The following is a 12,687-nucleotide window of genomic DNA, read 5'->3' as shown; positions in this document are numbered from 1 at the left end:
GTTTTGAAAGCTTGCAATGAGTATATGTGCATTTTGCTTGGCCAGTAAAGGTACCACTGATGGATTTTTGTTTGTATTTGTTAAATAGCTAACACAGCTCCCTCTGAATGTTTTCTGTATTGTGAGATACCACACTGTAGTTGCAACAGGGGAACCATGAAGAGTAGCCTGTGGACTGGGACTTCAAGCAAGGTAAAACATTTTTCCCCTGTATTCTGGAATCCCTTGTTGATTATGTATGAACAAGAAAACACAAGGAATGGGGAAAGTAGTTACTTCTGCCTATTGTTTCTCGAAGTGACTTCCAGAAAGTTCAAAATGTTTTTCTTTACTTATGCAAACCTTACCTGACTTTATTTTACATGTGCATATAATTAGTTTTAAATAAAATGGTTGTTGAAACATGTTATAATGCCCTTTTTAGTGGTACAGGAAGTTATTCTCTATTCCTTTCATGTCATTTCTCCCTCTAGTACCAAAATTTCTGTGAAAGAAGTAGTGCCCAGGAACATATCTGGTCTTGAATCCTGTTCACTAGTCAACATTCAGCTTGTCAACATACTTCTTGAATGGTGAGGAATGGGACACAATATTCTAGGTAAGGTCTGATCAAAACAGAATAGTGTGGTACTATTACTTTCCTTGATTTTTAGGGATATATACATAACAGAGATGAGCACCGCCCCTTACAGTCAGTTACAACTAGACATTCATGTCTTTACCTTTTAATAATAATAATAATAATAGTTTTTATTTGTATATTTCCCGCCTCTCCCCGTGGATCTACACTATGCTTCCATTGATGCAGCCTAGAATTGAACTGGCATTTTTAGATGCTGCATCACATTGTTGACTCATGCTCAGACTGTGGCCAACTAATACTGCTAATTCCCTTTTGCATGAACTGCTGTTAAGAACCCATCCTATAGCTGTTCAATCCATTTTTACTGCCCAAGTGTGGTATCCTACATTTCCCCCTGCTAAAAATTCATTTTTTTTAGTTTTGGCTTAGCTTTCTAATCTGCTAAAGTCTATGACTAATATTTGAATTTTTGCCCAAAGAAGAAGAAGACAAAGATGAAGGCCCCATCTGCACCATAGATATAATAAAATTTGACACTGCTTTAACTGCCATGGCTCAGTGCTATGGAATTCTGGGATCTGTGGTTTTGAAAGTTATTCAGCCTTCTCTGTCAGAGAGCTCTGGTGCCACAACAAACTACAAACCCCAGGATTCCATAGCATTGAACCATGGAAGCTAAAGTGGTGTCAAACTGCATTATTTCTACAGTGTAGATCAGACTGAAGACAGAGGAGAGGGAGGGAGTCCTGATACTCAACAAATCCTGTCAAAGAAAAGGAAAATAGCCATGAGATTATTGGGGATAATTAATTTTGGCATAAATTGTGCACCAATTGCACAAATTATGTGGTTTCCACGTATATTTTGCACATATGAAATTTCTCCAATGAAATCCCAAAGTGCATAAAGTGCTTGAAAACTGCGCAGAAGCACTTGTATTCTCACAGAGGAGGGGAATATTGCTCAAATTATTTGTTCTTGCATTTATATCCTTATACACCAGAGCCCAGCAATCATTCACATGGTAATTACATTTCTAGGACCATGGGGCTCAAGAAAGAAGGTGACCACTATAAAGAGAATGTGTGACTCACTCTTTGATTGTTGACATTAACAAAGCAAACTAATAAGAGCTACAAAGCTGCAAAATTAGATAAAAATGGATGCCATCTTAAAAGAAATCCATTCTGGTTCATTGAAGTCTTACAATTAAACAACTAAGCTATCTGTTTCTTTCGACTGCTTTACTACAAAAGAGCTAAATTACAGGGATCAACTTAATTCTCTATACATTCAAGTTCAGTTTTTGGGTGGTTGCTTTTTTTTGTTTGAAGGTAACCCCTTCATGTTCAAAGCAAGCACATTTACTTTGAAAAAAAACCCGTCTGGGGGTAATTTGTGTTTTGAATACAGCTGTCCACTGACAGTAAATAGACACATTAAATGCACATTAGCTTTTGACATGGAAGAAGCTCCAAGAAGTTGTAATTTTTATCTTCACACTGTACCTCAGCTCCCTCTTTTCCAGCCTTCTGTGTCTGCCAGACCTCTGTTCCTGAAGGCTGTCCAGTCTCTGGAGAAGATACTGAAGGTCTATAGGCTGTGTGGTTATAGGTAGTGGTGAGGAACAACCTATTCTTTGGTCCACTTCTCATTAATATAACTACTCAGTTGGATACTGATCAAAATCCGAAAAGCATCTCAAAAGTCACAAAAGTGCAAATATTAAAGAATGACGCCATCTTAGTCCATGCACTGTCTGAGGAAGTGCAAATTATCTAGGTTCAACTTAAAATGCAAATAAAACACAATAGAGTAACCCTACTGAATCAATATAGAGCCAGTGTGGCATAATGATGTGAGTGTTGGACTAAGTCTTCAGGAAACTAGGGTTCAAAGCCCTGCTTGGCCATGGAAACCCACTGGTGATCTCTCAGACCCACTATGGCTACTTTTCAATACACTGAACAATTGTTTATCTCCTGTCTACCTTTAGCCTACTGGGTGAACTTGAGTAAGTCACACTCTCTCAGCTTCAGAGGAAGGCAATGGCAAATCCCCTCTGAACAACTCTTGCCAAGACAAACCCCTTTATAGGGGCTGCTTATGGTTGCCATAAGTTGAAAATGGCTTGACAGCACACAATAAAAACAACAGAATTGATGGGATTTACCTATGTAGTGATACGCAGGTACACTGTATTTTTGGCAAAATTGTGTACAACATGTGTACAATTAGGAAAACTTGTGCACCAAAAGGCATGTGAATTTTGTGTGGATTTTTTTTAAAAAAATGCACATTGAGGTGGAAATGAAATAAAACAAAATCAACACTGGAAATATAAGAAACTGAGAAAAATGGAAACAGACGGTTTTGTCCATTCTTAGGGTACAGTTGTGTTATGTGTTGTGTGCCCTCAAGTCATTTCCGACTTATGGCAACCCTAATGCAAACCTATTACAGGGTTTACTTGGCAAGTTTGTTCAGAGAGGGTTTGCCAACTTCTGACACTGTGACTTGCTCAGGTTCACCCAGTAGGCTAGAAGTAGACTGGATGTAAACAATCATTCAGTGTATTGAAAAGTAGCCATAGTGGATCTGCTTTGAGAGTTTGAATCAAGGCAAATCAGGTACAATGACTGAAGTTACAAATTTTGCCTTGTCAGATGGATTATACAGTATGATAGCAACATATAGAGAGATTCTCCAGCAACTGTAATTTCTGTTTTGTTTTATTTGGTGAGCTGCAGTGTAGTGGATGGACAGGAGAACAGGGTTTGAATTTTTGCTCATCAATTAAGTTATCATAAGCCAATCACAGTCTCTTGATCTCCCTTACTTACAATGGTTTTGGTGTGGATAAAACCAGGATACCATCATCCAGGGATGACAGGGAAATTCACTTCAATACTTTTTTTTTTAAAATAAGGGTTTATTAACATTTTCAAATTTCTTGATAATCAGGATAGAAAGAAATTGAGATTTAAAGACTCCAAAGGGAGAGAAAAATAATAATAATAAAACTGATAAATTCATCCATATGGGCGTTATCTGGATTTGAATCCTTGGATATTCAAACATGTTATGGTATTAAACTGAGGTTGCCACCTTTCACCCCCTAAAAGACTAAACATCTTGAACATACAGTCCTGTCCATATTAGAAATAAGTCTTGTATTTGGTTAGTAAAATGGGGGAGGATTTTGTTTCAGTTTGTTTTTCAAGAATGTAACAATTTCTTTGCATTTAGAATGGGAAAACTTGAGGTGCTATATCAAAAAATTGTATCAGAAAACACGTTATTAGAAAATTGACACATTGATGCATTTCCCCCTTTCTAAACCCTTAAACTATCTACAGAGGAGCTGTTCACTGCAACACTTATCAATAAATTTTGTTTGGCAGAGTTTTTTTGGACTGTATAATGCAACATTAAAATTAAAGGGCCACGTTAATACATTCAGATTTTTAAAGAAGTAACTAGAGATATTTTAGTTACTTTTGGAAATAACATCTGTGTATTCATACAGTCCAGAAAAATGAGCAACATGCTCAAAAGGCTAAGCTGTGGCATGCCCATATGTCTATTTTTAATTTTTGCTGGCATTGAAATAAATAACTGGTGGTAGCATAGAATCATAGAGTTGTAAGGGACCGCAAGGGCCATGCAGGAAATCTCAATCAAAGCATACCTGACAAATGGCCATCCAGCCTCTGTTTAAAGACCTCCAGGGAAGGAGACTCCACTACACTCCGAGAATATGTGTTCCACTGTCAAACAGCCCTTACTGTCAGAAGTTCCTCCTAATGTTGAGGTGGAATCTCTTTTCCTGGAGCTTGCATCTATTGCTCCAGGTCCTACTCTCTGGAGCAGCAGAAAACAAGCTTGCTCCCTCCTCAATATGACATCCCTTCAGATATTTAAACAGGGCTATCATATCACCTCTTAACCTTCTCTTCTCCAGGCTAAACATCCCCAGCTCCCTAAGTCGTTCCTCATAGGACATGGTTTCCAGACCCTTCACCATTTTAGTCGCCTTCCTTTGGGCACGCTCCAATTTCTCAATGTCCTTTTTAAATTGTGGTGCCCAGAACAGGATACAGTATACCAGGTGGAGCCTAACCATAGCAGAATAGAGTGGAACTGTTACTTCCCTTGATCTAGACACTATACTTCTATTGATGCAGCCTAAAATCGCATTGGCCTTGTTAGCTGCTGCATCACACTGTTGACTCATGTTCAATTTGTGGTCTACTTGGTCTCCCAGATCCCTTTCACACGTAGTCTTGTTCAGCCAGGTGTCACCCATCCTATATCTGTTCATTTCATTTTTCCGCCCTAAGTGCAGTACCTTACATTTCTCCGTGTTGAAATTCATTTTGTTAGCCTTGCAAGGTGTCTATGGCCCAGTACACACAGGCCAAAAGTGGCATGGCACCGCCAATACTAGGGTTCAGGAGCTCACAGCAACTGTACTCTCCTGAACCCTAGTACATATGGGTGGTGCCATCTTGACACAGCACCGTCCATACAGCGCATGCATCCATGACGTGTCTTGTGTGATGCGTCCAAATGGTGCAGTGCACAAGACACATCACGGTGATGGCCCAGGGTGCAAATGGCGCCTTGGCAGCATTGCAGGAAAGGAGCTCCATTTCAGAGCTCCCCTTTCCAGTGGATTGTTGAACTGGCTGTGCGGTTGCCACGGAAACATTCCGGAGGAGAAAAGGATGGCCTCTGGCCGCCCCTTTCTCCTAATCTGTACCGGGCCTATGATAACTAGAAGTGCTGGAATATTTACAGATTTTCACTCCATTTTTTTTAAAAAAAAGCTGTGATGTTAGATTAGGAAGGATGAGACAATTGTCTGGAAACAGATCAGGATTTCTTTCCAGACCAATGTAGAAATAATTTATGCTTCTTTAATAAAGTTTGAGATTATTGATGTAAAAGAGTATAGAAATGGGGCACTGATCAAGAACAAATGATGGGAGATTCCAGAGCAGACAAGGGAATGCACCTACATCCCTCACTGGCTCATCCCCTTAAGAAGTACCACTTTGAATTGCTTGCTTAAGTGTTTCTTGAATGTGTAGCCCACCTTACTGTGTAAAATGGCACTCAACATTGTTAACAATAAAATTAAAATGAAAACAGATAATTAAAGATAAAAACCATTATTAAAACACATCACTAAAACAAAGTAACAGCATCTCACCAATTAGATCTCTGTCAATAGCAACTCAACTTAAATTTTTAAGGCCCATGTGAAAAGAAATGTGTCTGCTGCTATCAGAAAAACAACAGTGAGAAGGGTAACCAGTCTAAGCTCCCTTGGGAATGTGTGCTCATATGCCTTCAAACCTGTCAACTTAAGCAACCCTGCAAATTTCATAGGGATTTCTTAGGTAAAGAATACCCAGAAGTGGTTTCACTGATTCCTTCCTTTGAAATGTAGCCTCCATATCTGTTATTCATTGGCAGTCTTCTATCCAAGCTGACCCTGCTTAGTCTCCAAGATCAGATAGGATCTGGTGCTTTTAGGGTATTTATTATGCCTTGGGAATAGCAACTGAGAATTCTTTCTCTCATAGGCCTACTGGGCAACATGGACCAGTAATCTGCCCTACCTGGGACAGCATCATTCATTCATAGTAAATTGTGGCTTGTGGCTACTCAATTTCTTTGAGATTGGCTACAAAGTTAGAATCATACAAGCCCTTGCATTCCCTGTTACCACGAATGGATGTGAGAGCTGGACAGTTAAGAAAGCGGATAAGAAGAAAATTAATTAATTTGAGATGTGCTACTGGAGAAGAGTGCTGAGGTTACCATGGACAAATGGGTCCTAGAGCAGATCAAACCAGAAATCTCTCTGGAAGCCAAGATGAGTAGACTGAGGTTGTTGTACTTTGGCCACATCATGATGAGGCATGACTCCCTGGAAAAAACAATAATGCTAGGAAAGGTAGGGGGAAGCAGAAAGAGAGGAAGGCCACATGCTAGATGGATGGATTCTACTAAGGAGGTCATAGGTATGAATTTGCAGGACCTGAGCAGAGCAGTGGAGCACAGGGTGTCTTGGAAATGTTTCATCTACAGGGTGTCATGGGTCGAGATCGACTCAAGGGTGCAACAACAACAACAACAGCAACAGCAATAACAAAGGTTACATTTGGAAGCATGTTGAGTTGCTAAGGCAGAACTTGTGTTTCCATCTCTGTTTTCAAAGGCATCAAACTCCACAGACAGACTAATGGAATAGTTCCTATGCACATGGAAACTGGCCAAACAAGTATCAACTGTGTCAGGATTATGGTTCAACCAACAGGTTTTGTTGGAAAAGCTACATTTTTGGTGTGTTACTTTTCCAGCTTTCCTATCATTAAAGTAACATGGAAGTTTTCCCTGATTTGAATGGGGTCAGGTAGGTGAGAACATTCATTATTTATAACAAGTCTCTTTTTCTCTTGAGCAGTGTCTTTCTTGCAGAACAGATTTTGGAACAGAGTAAAGTACAACACAGATACCTTATTTATATACCAAGATCAATCTTTCCTTTCCTTTTCTAATTTAATTTTGTTTAGGTCATTGATTGGTCATGTCCATAGCCTTTTCTCATGTTGGAAAAGATGCTTTCAAAAATGACTAAACCTGTAATATACCGAAATCAATTATTCTGTAAATAGTAAACTCTCAGATTGAGCTTTATCTATGTATCAGCCATTCAATATAGAACATCTGTAATTTTTAACAACTGTATGTCTACTGTGCATTCCACATTGTTATAGTTTAAACCACTATTTATTTTGATAGCATCAATTTTGTTTTAACTAAAGCAATTACTGAAAAGATTTTTTTTAAATTTATCAAAGGTCCAAATCCTGTAATTTTCATCATGGGGTTACAGTTGAGCTGCAGACCTAGTGAGCAATGTTGCAGTGTTGTTGGGAATGAATACACAAAATGGATGTTGCGAGGAAGAAGATCAATATTGGTGGAGGAAAATACTGCTAATAATGGTTATCTAAGCAACCAGGATCACTGAATAAAATGGGTGGCTAAAATACTGGCTACAGTTTTAAAGGGTTGATTTGTCAAATGCTTTATAACTGTTTACATTTCTTAATGATTCTTAACAACTTCACTGGGTCAAGTGGCCATCTCTCATGTTCCTTTATCTGTACTAAGTACCAGGGCCCCAGTCCATGAATATGACTCCTGGCATCAATGGGTGTGTTAATGACATGATACCAAAGAGGTAGGAACAGAAAGGCATTCAAGCTAGCCACTGGATCCTCCTACCAAACATACGATTATTGCTGCTATATTGGTTAATGGCAGAGCTTGGAAATGTTCTCTTTTTGAAACATAGGTCCTAGAATCTCTTGGTTAGCATGTCCAGTGGCAATGTTGGCTGAAGAGGTACATGTTATGGTAGACCAATTTTTTTTTTGTCAAGTAGTGGTCACTGGGATTTCAAAATCACAGAATCATAGAGTTGGAAGAGACCTCAAGGGCCATCCAATCCAACCCCTTGCCATGCAGAAACTCACAATCTAAGCACGCCCAATAGATGGCCATCCAGCCTCTGTGTGTTCCACTATCAAACAGCTCTTACTTTCAGGAAGTTCCTTCTAATGTTGAGGTGGAAGCTCTTTTCCTTCTTGTACAAAACCTAGTAGCTGGTTTGGGAAGCAAATATTATATACAGCAAAACTTCATGAATGTGGCATCTCATCCCATCTAGGGCTATACATGAAGCAAACCATTTCTGTTCATGAATGTGTGATAACTGGATTATGGCAATGCAGTTTAATCTATTCAGAGTTGGCCTGAAGGTACATACATACATATAAATGCTTATCCCAATTAGTCTCTGGGCCTACACATTGTGCAGATCATACCCTCAATGTGGTCTTTAGCACGGAGCAGTCACAATCATGGGTGGAAGTGTTTTATACCACCGTACTATCTTGGACACACCACTACCTGGTCAAGATTAAATTCAGGGCCACTCTGCACCCCCAAAGGGATGAAGGATCCATTAGAATGTTCTGCCCTCGAAGACTGATGGAACCAATAGGATTCCAGAGAGCCTTGGAGGGCTTAACGTTTGGCCTCACCGGTGATCCTGTGAATGCCCTGGTTAAAACTTGGAATCATAATCTTTCCAGGGCTATTGACATGATTGCTTCTTAGCATCCTTTCTGACCCGCTCCAAATCATAATTCATGGTATATAGAAGATCTTAGGAACATGAAGCGGATTGGACAAAGACTAGGATGCTACTGGTGAAAAACTCTACTCTTATCCAACAAGACACACCATAAAGAATTTTTGTATTCCTATGGAGTGGCAGTACGTGCGGCGAAGAAAACTTTATTCTCTGTGCGTATTGCTTCTGTGAATTCTTGTCCAGCAGAATTGTTGTTCATCCCCAGAACCTTTTATTAGAACCTTCTTCGGCCCACTGTGATGCTTTGAATAACAATTTTGCAGATAAAATCTCTTGAATAAGAGCTGACTTGGACGCTGGTATTATTGCAGAATCTGTGGGTGAGTCCACTAATAGAATTATACTGGATCAGTCTGAGTCTGTGAATACTGAGGATGTCGAAAAATTCCTTGGAAATGTGAAGAAGACAACTTGCCCTCTTGACCCTTGTCCTTAATGGCTGGTCATCCAAGGAGGAGAGACATTAGAATCCTAAATTTTTTTTTATTATAAATGCATTTCTTAAGGAGGGCTATTTTCCATCTTATTTAAAGGAAGCCATGGTATGGCCACTCTTAAAAAAGTCCTCCTTAGATCCCTTGGATATGAATAACTATAGACCGGTCTCTCATCTTCTGTTCTTAAGGAAGGTGATCAAGAGGGCTGTTGCTCTCCAACTCCAGTCAGTTTTGGAAGAAACAGATTATCTTGATCCATTTGAAACAAGCTTCAGGGCAGGATACAGAGTTGAGACTGCTATGGTCGCCCTAGTGGATGATCTATGCTTAAGCATTGACAGGGGAAGTGTGACCCTCTTGATGCTTTTAGATCTCTCAGTGACTTTCGATACCATTGATCATGGTATCCTTTTGGAATGCCTGGGAGAACTGGGAATTGGGGGCACTGCATTGCAGTGGTTCCAGATGGTGATGCTTGGAGACAACTGTTCCTCTAAAACAGTACTTAAATTTGGCGTCCCCCAAGTCACCATCTTGTCTCCAATGCTATTTAATACATAAAACCACTGGGAGAAATTATCCGAAGGGATGGAGCGGGCTGCTATAAGTACGCTGATGACACCCAAATATTTCTCTCCATGCCCTGAGTTACAACATTAACTAAGGATGGCATCTCTCCTCTGAATGAATGCCTTGAGGTGGCAATGGACTGGATGAGGAAAAACAGACTGAAACTGAATGTAGACAAGATGTAGGTGCCCACTGTTGGGGCCCTCAATCCAGGAATAGGGATTTGTCAACCAGTCCTGGTCGGGGTCACACTTCCCCTAAAGGACTGTGTTTGCAGTTTGGGGGTACTCCTGGATCCATCGCTTCAGATGTCAGCTCAGACAGATGTGACAGCCCAGACAGATGTGACAGCCAGGAGGGCCTGTTATCAGCTTCGGCTGATATGTCAACTGTACCCCTTCCTGAAGCCTGGGGACCTAAAAACTGTGGTACACAGTTAACTTCATGGCTTGATTTCTGTAATGCACTCTACATGGGGCTACCTTTGTGCCTAGTCCAGAAACTTCAACTAGTTCAAAACATGGCAGCCAAATTGGACACTGGGAGCTCTAGGAGTGACCATATAACACCTGTTTTGAAATCCCTCCACTGGCTGCCCATTAGTTTCTGGGCACAGTACAAGGTGTTGGTTATGACCTTTAAAGCCCTTCATGGCTTGGACCTAGCCTATCTACGAGAGCACCTTCTCCCATATAATCCGCCCCACATGCTTAGATCCTCGGGTAAAAACTAATAGCAGCCAATAAAAACTAGGCTTACTTCTGTCTCTCAAAGGACTTTTTCTTCTGTTGCCCCTAAACTATGGAATTACCTGCCAGAGGAGATCCAGAATATTTCCAACCTTGACTGATTCAAAAAGGTGGTCAAGACAGATCTCTTCTGGCAGGCCTTCTCAGATTAACTTGACTGCTCCATCAACTGCCCACCTGCTTGATTATGGCTATTGGTATTTGTCTCGAATTGTCATTTTAAATTTGAGGGTGGATGGGCCTTTTGTTTATAGGGCTTTATGATATTAATTATTATTTTGTATTTTAATGTATTTTAATGCTGTTTTAATGTTGCAAGCCACCTCGATCCAATTGGAGAGGTGAGATATAAATACATTTTATATTATTATTATTATTATTATTGTTATTATTATTATTATTAAGTCCCATTGATAGCAATGGAATGGGACTAAGGTTACAGTTCTATGAATCTCAGATATCAGCTCCATTAAACTCAGTGGAGTTTAATTCAGAGCACACATGCAAGTATTTGGAGTGATAGTCATGGCTTTCTTTAATCCCATTAAATCTCATTGGGAATTAGTGGTTGTTGTGGCTAACCTTTCCAGGATATCCCAACAGTGTTTAAAATAAATCAGTGTGAGTTCAGATTTTAGGTGATGCCTATCTAGTAATTATATATGGAATTAACATAACTTCAATAAAAGATTTAGCTGAAAGTTATAATTATGTTAGAAAGCAAAGCTTTCTAGTATTATTGAATCCTCTTCATTTACCTTAACTGTATCAATGAATTGATCATATTTGTTTTAGATGTTACAGTGGAATAGGACATCAAATATAAAATTGCAATTAAAAGTCTTTTGAGGCAGGTGCAACCATTTAGGAAATTAACAAAAGGATATAATGTTAAAAGAGATGAAAGGTACGCTTTCCAACAATAAATAAAGTTCAAAAGGGCTGTTCTTGACATTTCTGATGTGGTCTGAGCATCTAAGCTCTTTAAGAGTAAACATCTGTTGTCTGCAATGATTTTATCTTCTTGATTGATGTGACATGCTCAAATCAGGACATAATCTGGAGAAGACTGGCTAAAATTAGGAGAAATTATAGGATCAGAGAATTGCTTTACTCTTAATAGCTCACCAGTTGGTATCTCAGTCTGGGTGTATAGTATGTTTTATACATATACAAAATTTAGCAAACCCTGGAGGCATTTTGTGTTATACACTGAAATAGATCTATTCCCCCCCTCCCCCTTTGGAGGATATAGAAGTTAATGGTGAAAATGTAACTGTCCCCTGAGGTTTGGGATGTTCACATTTGTCTCAGATGGCTGATAGCTACCAAACTTTGGACAACACTATACCGTTTCCTGTACAGCTATATTATAACATTCTGGTGTAGATGTTTTTGTACCAAAGCTTAATTTTCAGCATAATGTGTAAAACAGTGGAGTGATTCATTCAGCTGCATGTGTTTAACATTAAAAGAACTTGTGAAACAGTTGCTTTTATTAAATTGCTAATAAACATTTTTAGGAGGAAAGAGAGAAAAAGCTTTTTCATTGGTTGGGGGGACAGGGGGAGAGATAACATTACATAATCATGGTGCTTTGCCTATTAGAATTCCTTCATTAAAAAGTTTTTTTAAAAAAGTCCGTTCATTAGAAAATCTGCAAGTGCCTTCCACATTTTGGGGTGAGGGGTTCTCCAAAGGGATTGCTGCACTTCAAGTTTTCACTGAGTTGAGTTTTAGGATATTTTCATCTAAAGATAACTGCCACATAACTTTTTCTCTCATATATATGAGAGGCAGGGGGTTGGACTGGATGGCCCTAGTGGTCTCTTCCAACTCTACGATTCTATGATTCTATGATATGTGTGTGTGTGTGTGTGTGTGTGTGTGTGTGTGTGTGTGCCTGTTTATATTTTCCCATGTTTTCTCCTCATGATGTTCCTAGTTTAGAAGTTACAGTCAAGGCACCTATAAATAGAGAGAATATTGTTTTGCGATTCCTACATCCATCCCTCTCAGTTGAACCAGAAGTTTACACAATCTCAGTGAGCAAAGGAAGAAATAGCAACTTTCAGCTTTCCTGTTATTTTCCCCTTCCCACCCCATTCA

The sequence above is a fragment of the Sceloporus occidentalis genome, unplaced genomic scaffold, assembly GCF_023333645.1.
Source record: "Sceloporus occidentalis isolate IW3139 unplaced genomic scaffold, rSceOcc1.0.p SCAF_1, whole genome shotgun sequence".
Lineage (NCBI taxonomy): Eukaryota > Metazoa > Chordata > Lepidosauria > Squamata > Phrynosomatidae > Sceloporus > Sceloporus occidentalis.
This window is presented reverse-complemented; position numbering follows the sequence as displayed.